The 16,999-nt window shown below is 40.9% G+C and overlaps 1 pseudogene; it reads right to left on the bottom strand.

Annotated features, from left to right (window-relative positions):
• LOC120032637 overlaps nt 1–16,196 on the bottom strand; it is an 85,427-nt pseudogene extending 69,231 nt beyond the window's left edge.
• Nucleotides 16,197–16,999: the final 803 nt, after the last annotated feature.

Raw genomic sequence — 16,999 nt, 5'->3', positions numbered from 1 at the left:
ATCAGTCCAGTAAAATAAAAAAGCTGTGCCTCACAAGTGATACAACGGATCAATTTTGTTATCAAAGCTTGAGTTGTGAATTATAATATGGTCTTAAAAGAACAATATTGTCAGGCCAAGCAGTGTTAATACAGTATAGGTGTCACGGCCGTTGAAAGAAGAGGACCAAGGCGCAGCGTGGTGAGCGTACATTTTCTTTTTATTAGAAAAGACGCCGAACAAAACAATAAACACTACAAAACAAACCGTGAAGCTAAAGGCTATGTGCCATAAACAAAGTCAACTTCCTACAAAGACAGGTGGGAAAAAGGGCTACCTAAGTATGGTTCTCAATCAGAGACAACGATAGACAGCTGTCCCTGATTGAGAACCCTACCCGGCCAAAACATAGAAATACAAATAATAGAACATAGAATACCCACCCCAACTCACACCCTGACCAAACCAAAATAGAGACATTAAAAGGAGCTCTAAGGTCAGGGTGTGACAATATGGCCTACTGCACACCCTTCAGTCCTACAGAACTGTTTTTATTAATGTTGCATAGGCTTATATTTTAAGTCATGTTTAGAAACAAATCTGAGCAGTAGATCTCGGCTTGCTTTTTAACTGCGAAAGTGATCCTGACTTAGAAAAGGTTGGTGATCACTGCTATAGACAGTACAAGCTTATGGGAAATAATAATTTTGGCCGCGATGGAGGTCACCGTTTCTGTATAGAGCAAGTTTACAAGGTGTTTGTGGGGGCTGCATGTTGTGGTAATTTGGCCATTCTGTGGCTCCGGGGGAGTTATCTATACAGCTTGCCAGGTGCGGGCGCAACTGAAATGCTCCGCTTCGGCCATGGATCCGGATCTGGCAGCATTTCGGAGAAGCCCGAGAGCCATTCTTTCTTTGGAGGGGTGGAAGTTTCTTTTTTGATTTTAGGATCAATGTCATCACAGTCTCTTCTCGTTGAAGAGGCAGCTGCTAACGTTACCATGCTATAGCTAGCTATCCTTGTCCTCTTTTTCTGAATCAATTTGTGACCATTTCTTTCGAGCTGGAAAAATAAGTGAGATAGATTTTGTGTATTGCCATATATCGAATACATAGCTAAATTTGTCACTGGTATGGACAAGTAAATATCCTAAACCTAGCCAGCTAGACAGTGATAGCCACAAGCTAAATCCGGGGAGAGAGGGAGGAGAGAATTCACTTGGTTTCATCGAGCTGCTAGCTTGCTAATGTTCACTCAAACACATATTTCCACATAATATTGATATATTGTAGAAAAATCCTCACAGCAGTTTCCCATATTAAAAAGTGAAGTGCCACTTACAGCTTACCACAGTACAGTAGGCTACAGGCAACATGTTCCTCCACCGTGTGACTCACAGAAATTACAAATCTTGCGTTCGGGGTTTTCCAGCAGGCAAAGCATCAATACAGGACTAAGATCGAATCGTACTACACCGGCTCTGATGCTTGTCGGATGTGGCAGTGCTTGCAAACTACTACAGACTACAAAGGGAAGCACAGCCGCGAGCTAAATTACTTCTATGCTTGTTTCGAGGCAAGTAACACTGAAACATGCATGAGAACATCAGCTGTTCCGGACGACTGTGTGATCATGCTCTCCGCAGCCGATGTGAGTAAGACCTTTAAACAGGTCAACGTGTACTCCGAGCATGCGCTGACCAACTTGCAAGTGTCTTCACTGACATTTTCAACCTCTCCCTGTCTGAGTCTGTAATACCAACATGTTTCAAGCTGACCATCATAGTCCCTGTGCCCAAGAACACTAAGGTAACATGCCTAAATGACTACTGACCCGCAGCACTCAAGTCTGTAGCCGTGAAATTATTTGAAAGGCTGGTCATGGCTCACAACACCATTATCCCAGAAACCCTAGGCCTACTCTAATTTGCGGACCGCCCCAACAGATCCACAGATGATGCAATCTCTATTGCACTCCACACTGCCCATTCACACTTGGACAAAAGAAACACCTATGTGAGAATGCTATTCATTGACTACAACTCAGCGTTCAACACCATAGTGCCCTCAAAGCTCATCACTAAGCCAAGGACCCTGGGACTAAACACCTCCCTCTGCAACTGGATCTTGGACTTCCTGACGGGCCGCCCCCAGGTGGTAAGGGTATGTAACAACACATCCACCACACTGATCCTCAACAAGGGGGCCCCTTAGGGGTGGGTGCTCAGTCCTCACCTGTCCTCCCTGTTCACCCATGACTGCATGGCCAGGCACAACTCCAACACCATCAAGTTTGCTGATGACACAACAGTGGCCTGATCACTGACAACGACGAGACAGCCTATAGGGAGGTCAGAGACCTGGCCGTGTGGTGACAGGACAACAACCTTTTACGCTGCTGCTACTCTCTGTTTATCATATATGCCTAGTCACTTTAACTATACATTCATGTACATACTACCTCAATTGGCCCGACCAACCAGTGCCCCCGCACATTGGCTAACCGGGCTATCTGCATTGTTTCCCCGACACCCACCATCCCCTCTTTTACACTACTGCTACTCTCTGCTTATCATATATGCAAAGTCACTTTAACCATATCTACATACTACCTCAAATCAGCCCGACCAACCGGTGCCTGTATATAGCCTCGCTACTGTTATTTTTCACGGTCTTTTTTACTGTTGTTTTTATTTCTTTACTTACCTATTGTTCACCTAATACCTTTTTTGCACTATTGGTTAGAGCCTGTAAGTAAGCATTTCACTGTAAGGTCTATCTACACCTGTTGTATTCGGCGCATGTGACAAATAAACGTTGATTTGATTTGTTTACTGTACTTGTCCCGTCATTCTTACGACAGTATGACACACTTCAAGTGAAGTGGTGTTACCAAGTTGCACACTGTCTGGAACAGCCAAGTCCTCCTACCCACAAAACACACTGGAGGAACTCAGACATTTTGTTAGCATTTTTTCACATGCAAAAATGTTATCTTAAAGTCAAGGATGATAGACGATGATCAATCTTATGGAGCCAAATGCAGCCACAGGGTGAAGTTGCCCCTAGACACAGATCTTGGGTCAGTTGAGCATTTTCCCCATTAATGGTTAAGGTTAGGATTGGGTGATGGGCAGCTGATCCTAGAGCTGTACCTAGGGGAATTTTTTCCCTGGAGCGCAAAATGCTTTCACGTTGCAGCTAGATAAATCACCACTACAAAGCCTCCTTGAGCCTCCTTAGTCTTGGTATTGCACTCATGCAAGTGTTTTCGGGAATGTGAACACATATAGGTAGGATACATTCCCATGTTAGCAAATGTTCTCACTTGCATAGATGATGCTGATGACTGAAAACAACCCAGCAGCAATTGGTATAGGCAAATAAAACAGATAAATGGAACAATTATGGCTTTCATTATTTCTGCATTTTGAATAGCAACTCTACCTAGGCAGTTTTTTTAAATATCGTCAACTGGGTTTTGTCAATATATTAATAATAAAATGCACTTCAAATTATTTTGGTGATCAACTCAATTGGCATTTATGTCTAAAAGCGCCATACAGCGGGATCCAAAATTATTGATCAAAATATTTAACAAGAACGACTGTATAAAATTATGAAAATACTGAGCTATATTGTATGCAACAGAAATTATATTATTTTATACTAATACAATTGCCCAGAGAAAGAGATTTTGTTCAACAAGTAATATTATTTTTCCTCAAAAAAGGTAGTGGTCAAAATGATTGACACCCCTGTTTTCAATACCTCACCTTGCAAGGATAAGGGCACGGAGCCTTTTTCTAAAATGTTATAAGAGTTGGAGAACACATTGGGAGGGATTCTTAGACCATTCCTACATACAGAATCATTCCAGATCCTTGATATCCTTTGTCTGTGCTTAAGCACAGAGGCGTCACTACAGTCCCTGGTTCGATTCCAGGCTGTATCCCATTCGGACATGATTGGGAGTCCCATTGGGCGGCGCACAATTGGTCCAGTGTCGTCCGGGTTTGGCCAGGTTAGGCATTCATTGTAAATAAGAATTTGTTCTTAACTGACTTGCCTAGTTAAATAAAATAAAAAATTTGAAAAAGTATTTCATGAAAAAAAGTAAGAAACAAATGTAAATCAAGAGGGACGGTTTTGTGTGTACTGTTGGTAATTTAAAGTGATATGGGCCAACTTACTTTGGTGTAGTAGCTCATTTTCTGGCCTAACTGTACACTCTGGTGCTTGTAAGCTAAAGCCTTCAGAATGAAAAGATCGACGAGTGGGTTGAATCCCAACCCCGAGTGGGTTGAAGTATGTATAGAAACTCATTATATGGCCAGTCATCTAAGCACCTTTCATAAGGGATAGAAAAACAAAGTAGGCTAGAAGTCTTTTTAAAATATTCAAGCTTAGCCAAAGATTAAGCAGAAAAAATATTGGGGTACATTTCAAACCATGACCCACATTCACATAATAAGTTAAAACTGAGAAACCATTAACCGTGTAAGCCAGCATTTTTATCTTTGGGAGCCCCTTGAGCTATTGTTTTCTTGGGCCTGAAAATACAATTTGTTAAAGATAGGCTACTGTGAATGTAACAATAGGAAAACTAATGTCATCATCTGTAAACTACTTTTCCTGTCCATCTTGATATATACACTGTACATTGTTAAATATAACAGTTCCTTATCTTTCATATCAGCGAGAGAGAGATATAAATAGATACAGTTGAAGTCAGAAGTTAACATACACTTAGGTTGGAGTCATTAAAACTTGTTTTTCAACCACTCCACAAATTTCTAGTTAACAAACTATGGTTTTGGCAAGTTGGTTAGGACATCTACTTTGTGCATGACACAAATAATTTTTCCAACAATTGTTTACAGACAGATTATTTCAATTATAATTCACTGTATCACAATTCCAGTGGGTCAGAAGTTTACATACACTAAGTTGACTGTGCCTTGAAACAGCTTGGAACATTCCAGAAAATGATGTCATAGCTTTAGAAGATTCTGATAGGCTAATTGACATAATTTGAGTCAATTGGAGGTGTACCTGTGGATGTATTTCAAGGCCTACCTTCAAACTCAGTGCCTCTTTGCTTGACATGGGAAAATCAAAAGAAATCAGCCAAGATTTTGTTGTTTGGGCACGTTATTCAGACAGGAAATTGAGAAAAATGGGGCCTATCCCTAAGAAGTTTTAAGGACAACAAAGTCAAGGTATTAGAGTGGCCATCACAAAGCCCTGACCTCAATCCTATAGAAAATTTATGGGCAGAACTGAAAAAGCGTGTGTGAGCAAGGAGGCCTACAAACCTGACTCAGTTACACCAGCTCTGTCAGGAGGAATGGGCCGAAATTCACCCAACTTATTGTGGGAAGCTTGTGGAGGCTACCCGAAATGTTTGACCCAAGTTAAACAATTTAAAGGCAATGCTACCAAATACTAATAGAGTGTATGTAAACTTCTGACCCACTGGGAATGTGATGAAAGAAATAAAAGCTGAAATAAATCACTCTCTCTACTATTATGCTGACATTTCACATTCTTAAAATAAAGTGGTGATCCTAACTGACCTAAGACAGGGAATTTTTACTAGGATTACATGTCAGGAATTGTGAAAAACTGAGTTTAAATGTATTTGGCTTAGGTGTATGTAAACTTCCGACTTCAACTGTATATATTGATACACATCTTTAAAGGTTAGGGTTCCCACATTGCCATATTTTGCCACCTGCATTGCTTGCTGTTTGGGGTTTTAGGCTGGGTTTCTGTACAGCACTTCGAGATATTAGCTGATGTACGAAGGGCTATATAAAATAAACTTGATTTGATTTGATTTTCATGTTACAGCGCTTGTTTACGAAAAGAGAATGAAGACAGAGTGGGCTACCTATGCTAATTAGCTATCTGCGTCTCCGAACACGCCACAAACGTGTTGTCACTGAAAAATACTAATCGGATGCAACTGTGTATTTTACATTTGTGAAATTACTCATATGTGATATGAAAGTAGAGGGATTTATGTTTCTAGAGCCATACCACAATTGAGAATCGATTCCCATTTAGATGGAATATTTGGCTGTTTTGGCTTCCGTGACCAATTTGCCTTTTATAACCCATAGTGGCCGCAGACGGCCTTTCTTTAAATTCCTATAGCGGCTGTGAACAGCCTTGTTTTTCTAACAAAAATATTTGTGTCAATATCGCAAAATTTACTTGCTAACAACCCGTTGTTGTATTCACATGGCTGTTGTCATCAACCAGAAATAGGGTATGCTGTCATTTCACTTTTCAAAGTAAAAAAAAAAAACTTAATTACTCAAAATGACAAGGCAGACAAGTGTCAAGGCAGACACAACCTTTCACTGTGAAAGAGGCTTTATCCATGTTGGTTGGTGGTACGGATCCGCACACGTCCTTGCACTTTGAAAAGCGATGACATTGAGGTGAGTGAAATAAGTATACAGCAGATATACAGTGCATTCGGAAAGTATTCAGACCCTTTCCACATATTGTTACGTTACAGCCTTTTTATAAAATGGATTAAATTCATTTTTCCCATCAATCTACACACAATATCCCATATTGACAAAGCCAAAACCATAGCAGCACCCACCTGTAGCACGCACTCCAGCAGGTATATCTCTCTGGTCACCCCCAAAACCAATTCTTCCTTTGGCCGCCTCTCCTTCCAGTTCTCTGCTGCCAATGACAGGAACGAACTACAACAATCTCTGAAACTGGAAACACTTATCTCCCTCACTAGCTTTAAGCACCAGCTGTCAGAGCAGCTCACAGATTACTGCACCTGTACATAGCCCATCTATAATTTAGCCCAAACAACTACCTCTTTCCCTACTGTATTTATTTATTTATTTTAGCCCTTTGCACCCCATTATTTCTATCTCTACTTTGCACATTCTTCCACTGCAAATCTACCATTCCAGTGTTTTTACTTGCTATATTGTATTTCCTTTGCAACCATGGCCTTTTTTTGCCTTCACCTCCCTTATCTCACCTCACTTGCTCACATTGTATATAGACTTATTTTTCTACTGTATTATTGACTGTATGTTTGTTTTACTCCATGTGTAACTCTGTGTTGTTGTATGTGTCGAACTGCTTTGCTTTATCTTGGCCTGGTCGCAATTGTAAATGAGAACTTGTTCTTAACTTGCCTACCTGGTTAAATAAAGGTGAAAAAAAACAAGAAAAAAATTAGCTGGTTTATAGAAATGTTTGCTAATGTATTTAAACTTTATTTACATAAGTATTCAGACCCTTCGCTATGAGACTTGAAATTGAGCTCAGGGGCATCCTGTTTTCATTGATCATCCTTGAGATGTTTCTAAAACTTGGAGTTCATCTTTGGTAAATTAAACTGATTGCACGCACATGATTTGGAAAGGTACACAGCTGTCTACATAAAGGTCCCACAGTTGACAGTGCATGTCAGAGCAAAAACCAAGCTATAAGGTCGAAGGAATTGTCGTAGAGCTCCGAGACAGGATTGTGTCGAGGCACAGATCCGGGAAAGGGTACCAAAAAAATGTCTGCAGCATTGAAGATCACCAAGAACACGGTGGCCTCCATCATTCTCATTTGGAAGAAGTCTGGAACTAGGGCTGGGCGGTATACCGTATTTTACTATATACCGGTATTTATGCACGGACCGGTTTGGGTTTTTACTTTACCTTCTATAACGGTATTTTAATGTTTGGTTTGTTAAATGTGATACGCCGTGTGTAACGTCCATTTTTATAGTTTACTCCGCTACTTGAGTCATCCCTCTCTGCTCTCTCTCTCTCCATGCAGCTTTCCACATAGACCTAGTCCCACCCTGTTGTTACTTGACCACGAGACACTTTCATTCAGTCTGCATGGTAAATACAGCACATGCAACAATATTGATGACATCGATGCTGTTTCCACTTTGATCTTAATATAAATCCAATGGCGTTCTATAATTACAATATTCGTTTGTGTTTCTTACGTCTGCAAACTGCTAGTTTGTATTTTCTAAGCAAGTTGAGCTAAATCGTGTTAGCCACTAATGCTAATCTCTAGTTAGCTGGCTAGCTAACTAACGTGAACTAACTCACTTTCGTACATCGCGCTGGTTCGTACAATTGACCTTATTTTAGCACCCAAAAAATGTAATACTTCCAAATCAACTGTAATATCAATACCATTGTAAAGCACAATTTCTCCCCTTTCCAACAAAATCAATGACGAGACCTTCATGATGCCCATCTCTGCATGATTCAAGAAGGCAATGAGCTCCGTCGGGTCTTTTTAAAAATGGCGGGTGAGGAAGCGAAACCTATTGCGTGATAGTGAGAAGGAGAGATGTCGTGTGGGGAAACGGCTTTTTTCACTCGATCTGTCCAACTTATCGCCTCTAAAATGTAAATAAAACACTATAAAGAGTTTATATAATGTGTCATTACATACCTATTTCAAGGTTTGTGTCGAATTTGAGTCGGGTTTTTAGGGCGGTGCTAAAGTGATCTTCAGAAGTAAACAGCGGCTTTTGAGAGTCATGATAGCTTGCAGTGATGACGCAAAAAATTACTAGGTATCCCCACCCTACCCTGTCCCTTTCTTGTTTTTAAACGGTGAGAGAAGTGCTACACCTGGCGGAGAGAGGCTGTAAGACAGAATGAGTTGCTTTATGCGTGCTGTACGTTACGCCATGACACGTCACGATGTAACGTACAGCGTCGGAGGGGTCAGTTTTTTCAACTTTTCTCCAATACTATAGAGCCATTACCATGTCAATCAACGCTTGAATATAAACGTAGTTAACACCCCAGATTTTGATGTCAACACAGTCGCTACAGTCCCATTAGTTTTCTTTGCAGCCTCGTTTGAATGTCGCGGTTGCGCACATTTGTACAGAATGGAGTTAGCGTCTGTTAGCTAATAGAAGTACTGAGTCAGAGCAAGCGTAGTTAGCTAATACAGCCTGATAATAGCAGCACTGGTGGAGGCTTAAATCAGCATGTTGTTTGTGCAACAGTATCTTCTAAATAAAAGAGTAATAGGCGAAGCATGAATATGTTGGCTATATGAATAAAGATTTAATGTAGCCAAAGATTATAGGGTCCCCTAGGAAACACTGAACATCACTTTGCTTCCTACCCTGTTACAGTAACTCGTCCATGGCATTTTCATTCGTTGTCATATCAAACAGCACTGTATTCAAAGTGCCCACTATTACTTATATTCTAACTACAGAATCATAATAAACATTGCCCTTAGGATGGAAATGCAGGAAATGATTTTAGGTTGAAGTTGAATTGAACAGTATAAAACAATCCGAATGGAGAAAGACCCATTGAAATAATTTAGAATATATGTGTTGCCACCCTAGGGTCACACACTACTCAAAGCAAATTTAGAACTTATATTAATCAAAAAATAAAATACCATCATAAATTTGAAAAATACCATATGATATGATGGCCAGCCCTATCTGGAACCACCAAGACTCATCCTAGAGCTGGTCGCCCGGCCAAACTGAGCAAACGGGGGAGAAGGGCCTTGGTCAGGGATGCTCACTCTGACAGAGCTCCAGAGTTTCTCTGTGGAGATGGGAGAACCTTCCAGAAGGACAACCATCTCTGCAGCACTCCACCAATCAGGCCTTTATGGTAGAGTGGCCGGACTGAAGCCACTCCTCAGTAAAAGGCACGGCAGGCTGCTTGGAGTTTGCCAAAGGGCACCTAAACTCTCAGACCATGAGAAACAAGATTCTCTGGTCTGATGAAACAGATTGAATTCTTTGGCCTGAATGCCAAGCGTTACGTCTGGAGGAAACACGGTGTCATCCCTACGGTGAAGCATGGTGGTAGCAGCATCATGCTGTGGGGATGGTTTTCAGCGGCAAGGACTGGGAGACTAGTCAGGGTCGAGGGAAAGATGAACAGACAAAGTACAAAGAGATCCTTGATGAGAACCTGCTCAAGAGTGCTCAGGACCTCAGGCTGGGGTAAAGGTTCACCTTCCAACAGGACAACAACCCAAAGCACACAGCCAAGACAACGCAGGAGTGGCTTCGGGACAAGTCTCTGAATGTCCTTGAGTGGCCCAGCCAGAGCCTGGACTTGAACCCGATCGAACATCTCCGGAGAGAACTGTCATCCAACCTGACAGAGCTTGAGAGGATCTGCAGAGAAGAATGGGAGGAACTCCCCAAGCTTGTAGCATCATACCTGATAAGACTTGAGGCTATAATCGCTGCGAAAGGTGCTTCAACAAAGTACTGAGTAAAGGGTCTGAATACATATGTGATAGTTTTTTAAATTGTAATACATTTAATAACAACCCGTTTTTGCTTTGTCATTATTGGGTATTATGTATAGATTGATGAGGGGACAAATCTATTTATTAAATTTTAGAATAAGGCTGTAACGTAACAGAATTCGGAAAAAGTCAAGGGGTCTGAATACTTTCTGAAAGCACTGTAGGATTCAGGGGTGGAGCTAGAATGACTGCTCTCTATCTCATGGAAATAGTTGCCGTGTTAAGCTGTATATAGTCAGCTAACTAGTTGGTTGTTTTGTCTTGTTTCTACCAATGTAATTAATATGGAAATGGCACAAACTGCTTGCTATAGCTATAGAGCTAGAGAGAATGTGTGTGTGGAATGGGAGCCTATTTGCCACTGTCACACAGCCTTGGACTAAAGCGACAGTGGTTTCGGAGTTGTTTTTAAATGTGGTCCGAACCTTTATCTGTTCCAGAGCTTGTAATGGATTACAACAAGACAATGGGCGGGGTTGACCATCTTGACCAACTGAGGAGCTAATACAATGTTGGATGCACAGGCAGGAAATGGTGGAAGTATGTGTTTTGGGGATGCTCAACATTGCCATCATAAATGCGTACATTTTGGGAGACTCTGCAAAGGCCCCTTCCCAGAAACCCCAGGCGCTGGTCCCCGAAGGCGTTCAAAATGCAGCTTGTGCATTCACTTTGTGATATGGCTACAGTAGCAGGAAGAGGGGAGGCCTGAGTTGTAACTCATTTGAAACCAGGTGAAGTTTGAAGGGCGCAAGAGAGTGTGCATCTGGAGTGGACACAGGGCAAAGAGTAGGAGATGTGTAGAAATCTCTTTTGGGTACTCTACGTGTTATGTGCCACTTTGCAGGCTGGGGCAGAGCTTCCAGAAGTTCCATGACATGTTGTAGGCTAAATGCCAATACTAAAGTGACAGTGTGAAATATGAATTTCTCCTACAAATCTTTTATTGTCTCTGGAACAGTTGTGTTTTGTATCTTCTCTATCTAATACTTGTTGCATTCACCGAACTGTTGTTGAAATAGGCTACTATTTCTACATTTTGTGTCAGGCCTGGTCTATACTAAATATTATTGAGAGAGGTTACCCACATTTTGAAATAGTGTCTGAATAGTTTAGAATTTTTACATTGTTACAGAAGTAGGAATCGTTGTCAATCAAATAGCATACTTTGTGTGGGTTTTGAAATACTTTCTGAATAATTGTCCTCTCGTCAAATTTTGGATAATTGTTCTATTTATATGTAAATAATATTTACAGTGGCAAGAAAAAGTATGTCAACCCTTTGGAATTACCTTGATTTCTGCATAAATTTGACATACAATGTGATCTGATCTTCATCTAACTCACAACAATAGACAGTGTGGTTAAACTAATAACACACAAATTGTATTTTTCTTGTCTATATTGAACACATCATTTAAAAATTCACAGTGTAGGTTGGAAAAAGTATGTGAACCCCTAGGCTAATGACTAGTCCAAAAGCATACTGGAGTCAGGAGTCAACTAACCTGGAGTCCAATCAATGAGACGAGATTGGAGATTTCGGTTAGAGCTGCCCTGCCCCATAAAAAACAATCACAAAATTTGAGTTTTCTATTCACAAGAAGCATTGCCTGAAGTGAACCATGCCTCGAACAAAAGAGATCTCAGAAGACCTAAGATTAAGAATGGTTGCCTTGCATAAAGCTGGAAAGGGTTACAAAAATATCTCTAAAAGTCAGTCCACGGTAAGACAAATTGTCTATAAATGGAGAAAGTTCAGCACTGTTGCTACTCTCCCTAGGAGTGGCCGTCCTGAAAAGATGACTGCAAGAGGACAGTGCAGAATTCTCAATGAGGTTAAGAAGAATCCTAGAGTGTCAGCTAAAGACTTACAGAAATCTCTGGAAGATGCTAACATCTCTGTTGATGAGTCTAGAATACGTAAAGCACTAAACAAGAATGGTGTTCATGGGAGGACACCACGGACGAAGCCACTGCTGTCCAAAAAAAACATTGCTGCACGTCTGAAATTCGCAAAAGAGTACCGGCATGTTCCGCAGTGCTACTGGCAAAATATTCTGTGGACAGATGAAACTAAAGTTGAGTTGTTTGGAAGAAACACACAGCACTATGTGTGGAGAAAAAAAGGCACAGCACACCAACATCAAAACCTCATCCCAACTGTAAACTAGGGTGGAGAGAGCATTATGGTTTGGGGCTGCTTTGCTGCCTCTGGGCCTGGACAGCTTGCTATCATCTATAGAAATATGAATTCTCAAGTTTATCAAGAAATTTTGCAGGAGAATGTAAGGCTATATGTCCGCCAATTGAAGCTCAACAGAAGTTAAGTGATGCAACAGGACAACAACCCAGAAGACAGAAGTAAATCAACAACAGAATGGCTTCAACAAAAGAAAATGTGCCTTCTGGAGTGGCCCAGTCAGAGTCCTGACCTCAACCCGATTGAGATGCTGTGGCATGACCTCAAGAGAGCAGTTCACACCAGGCATCCCAAGAATATTGCTGAACTGAAACAGTTTTGTAAAGAGGAATGGTCCAAAACTCTTCCTGACCGTTGTGCAGGTCTGATCAACAACTACAGAAAACATTTGGTTGAGGTTATTGCTGCCAAAGGAGGGTCAACCTGTATTAAATCCAAGGGTTTCCAACCTGCACTGTGAATGTTTACACAGTGTGTTCAAAAAAGACATGAAAAATTATAATTGTTTGTGTGTTATTAGTTTAAGCAGACTGTGTTTGTCTATTGTTGTGACTTAGATGAAGATCAGATAAAATGTTATGACCAATTTATGCAGAAATACAGGTCATTCTAAAGGGTTCATATACTTTTTCTTCCCACTGTACAAGTATAATATACTTGGTAAAAAATTTTGTGAGTAATTTACTACTCTGCTTTTTGTTGTATTGAGTGTTAATAGTTTTTTGATAGTGTCTTTACACAACGGAATACAAAATGAGTGTTATTCCTATTGACATGAATGAGGGGTCATACACTACATGACCAAATGTATGTGGACACCTGCTCGTTGAAGATCTCATTCCAAAATCATGGGCTGCCATAACAGCCTCCACTCTTCTGGGAAGGCTTTCCACTAGATGTTGGAACATTGCTGCAGGGACTTGCTATCATTCAGCCACATGAGCATTAGTGGTCGGGCACTAATGTTGGGCGATTAGGCCTGGCTCGCAGTCAGCGTTCCAATTAATCTCAAAAGTGTTCGATGGGGTTGAGGTCAGGGCTCTATGCAGGCCTGTCAAGTTCTCCCACACCAATCTCGACAAACCATTTCTGTATGGACCTCACTTTGTGCACGGGGGCATTGCCATGCTGAAACAGGAAAGGGCCTTCCACAAACTACTGCCACAAAGTTGGAAGCAGAGAATCATCTAGAATGTCATTGTATGCTGTAGCGTTAAAATGTACTTTCACTGGAACTAAGAGGCCTAGACAAAACCATGAAAAACAGCCCAACACCATTATTCCTCCTCCACCAAACTTTACAGTTGGCACTATGCATTGGGGCAGGTAGCGTTCTCCTGGCATCCGCCAAACCCAGATTCGTCTGTCGGTGGTGAAGCGTGATTCATCATTCCATATAACGCTCCCCGGCTGAGCCGTTGTTGCTCCTAGACGTTTCCACTTCACAATTACAGAGCTTACAATTGATCGGGGCAGCTCTAGCAGGGCAGAAATTTGACGAACTGACTTTTGGAAAGGTGGCATCCTATGACGATGTAAGGCCATTCTACTTCCAATGTTTGTCTATGGAGATTGCATGGCTGTGTGCTCGATTTGATACACCTGTCAGCAACGGGTGTGGCTGAACTAGCCAAATCCACTAATTTGAATGGGTGTCCACATACTTTTGTGTGCTATATATATATATATATATATATATATATATATATATATATAATTAATGACTTGTTATTGTAATTTGTTCTTTGTTTTGAGCCATGTCTGTCTGTTTGAAATGTTAACTTTATCTTAAATTGTCAGTAATCTACAGCAGCATTCTAGAAGTATATTAAGGTCTAAAGGGTTAAACAGAACACGTGGGAGGGGACAGAGGAGGGAAAGATGGCAGAAGTGGTTGCTGAGGTTGAATCAAGCACCGCGATGAGCAAAGTTGGTGAAGATGAATGTTCTGAATGGACAATAGTAGTAACAAAAACTGGAACAAAAAGGAAATTGTCTCAAATTGGAGTGGAGGATACGTATATGAATGATAATTAATTGCTTGTTTGTTGGGATGCGTTTGTTGAGTAAGGATGCATACGTGGGAGACCCGTTTGAGGTGTCGAAAATGGTGAAGTATGCACAAGGAAAAGTTGAGCTTGTCAGGGAGTGGTCTTGTTTTTTTCTTCTGAATAACAGAGGTTTTGAACTTCGGAGTAGAGAACCCGTCAAAGGAATCATCTCAGGGGTTACGACGTATGTTCAGGTTGAATACCTGAAGAGAAATCCTGGTGTGGTTGGTTTCCCCGGCGTCTGACCCATTGGGTGAATGGAGAAAAAGAAGAAAATATGTCGGTCCTGTTGTTTTTTGATAAAGAGCAAATACCTACGCATGTGAAGCTTGGTTATGTAAGAGCTTTCGTCCCCAAACCATTGCAGTGTAAGAATTGTAAAGGATTTGGCCATGTTCAAGTGAGGTGCAGACAGACAGAGTATACTGTGTGTATACGTCTACTGTGTGTAGAAGGACGGCGGTGTTGCAATTGTGGTGGTGATCACGATCCCGAGTTCCCAAAGTGCTCTGTAAGGGAGAAGGTGATTGAGGTGGCAAAGGTTAGAGCGGTCAATCAAATGGAGATTAAAAGAAAAGAAAACAAGTGATGCTCGTGAAGACATGGTAGTGGACCGACCACAGCCTGTAGTAAATGTTTGCTGTCAATCAAAAGATACTGTGTGTTAAAAAGGTGGATATTATGGCGTTCATTGCCACAGTTATAAACTCTACGGCACAGATCTCAAAGAAGTCTAAGAAACTGGATATTATTGTGGCTGCGGGAAAAACAGTTTTTGGGACAGTTTTTACATCGGAAGACTTGTAAGAGGTACTGGCACCAGAAGACCCGCCCTTCCTCTTTCCCCTTGAGCCTGTGCAGTGATCAGATCTGTTAGATGTTTTATCAGAAAAGTTGTTTGATTTAGTTTCGTTTATTTTTTTGGTGGGGGGGGGGTCCTGTTTCCATCCCGTACAGTAGGTGGCGGAAAGCACACTACATTGTGCGATCGCTAATATACCATAGAAGAAGAAACAGAACATGTAAGGTCCTTTGACTCTAAGGCGTAATGTTAGAACTCCTTTAGTCCATTATTGTGCTAGGGATAGCGATGACAACACTGAAAGTAAATTGAAACATTTGAAAGTATCGTTCGTGGAATTTCACAGGGATAAGTATGCGTTTATCACAAGAACCGGTAGAATTCCTTACGTTAGGCTTTGTGAATTGGAACACATCTGTAGCGGGTTGGTAAAAATGCTAACAGCTTGGATATACTAGTTCAACAACCACTGTTGCCAAGTTATTGCCCGACTGGCTAAACTCCTGAAGGCTACTCCAAGTTCCTACATTGTAGTCAGGTTACTAATAACAATGTCTTTATTTGTAACATATCAATGGTTTATCAAAAAAGACAATGTATAGCTAAAATCCCATGTTACCTTGTATACATCTCCGTAGGTCCCGCTCCCAATTCTCTGTATAAACTCGAAATCCTCTTGCGGATTTCGCCTTGAAAGGTCGAAAGTGGAAGCCATTTTTAGGTCCACGGTTTAGTTATCCAGTCGTTATATTTGTTGGGACACTGACACCACAAATAACGAAAAACATACAATATTAAAAACACGTCGTCAGAAAAAAATCACAGCCTGACTTCACTGTAACTTCACATTGGCCTTCTCTGCACACTGCGCGTGCGCCGCAGCCAGCTGGCTTGTCCAAGAAGGGAATGCAAGGAATGGGCTGGCTGGGGTCTGCCCTGGACACAGATCTGATCTAAAACCAGAGTTTAGTCACTGGTTTCAGATCTGATCTGAAACCAGTGACTGGTTTGGTTTAATTCTTTACTTAATTACAGCTGGATCCTTTCTTCTCATTCTCACAAATATCCAGAGGTGCAATAGAGTAGAATAGCATAGATTTTGAGAATTAGGAAAATGAAGATCATTAACTTGGAAAAACGATCTTATGAGTTTGATTATATCAATCCATAATTATGGTATAATAGATAATATGTTGCATTAGGCAACAATATTGATAGAATGTATTACTTGTCATTAAAACTAGAAAGCACACAAAATAATAACCATACAAACAATCATAATGTGTTAATGTATTATATTCTATTGCCTTGTGAGTCAGAATTACTAAGAATTTGTTCATGTGGAAAGTTTGCAATAAAAAGTCCTTATTACTGAATGATTGAAAAAATGACTAATACAAAGCCAATGCGTTATTACATTTGACCATATCACAAATCACTCTTATTCTTAATTTCCCTTTATGTCCTGCCTTTGTGTAATATCCTCCAGAGAAAAACAGGTGTCACTAGATGGATCTGTCCCTGCTCCCTAAGCCTACATTAATCGGAAAATAGGAATGCACAACACAAAAATATATTAAACAAAGGCAATCACCCACACAATGTGAAAGTAACCTTTTCCAATGCCCTGCAGTGTTATTTTGATCAAATT

The sequence above is a fragment of the Salvelinus namaycush genome, chromosome 39 (genome assembly GCF_016432855.1).
Source record: "Salvelinus namaycush isolate Seneca chromosome 39, SaNama_1.0, whole genome shotgun sequence".
Taxonomy (NCBI): Eukaryota; Metazoa; Chordata; class Actinopteri; order Salmoniformes; family Salmonidae; genus Salvelinus; species Salvelinus namaycush.
The sequence above is the reverse complement of the archived record's forward strand: the minus strand, read 5'-3'. Positions and strand labels throughout refer to the sequence as shown.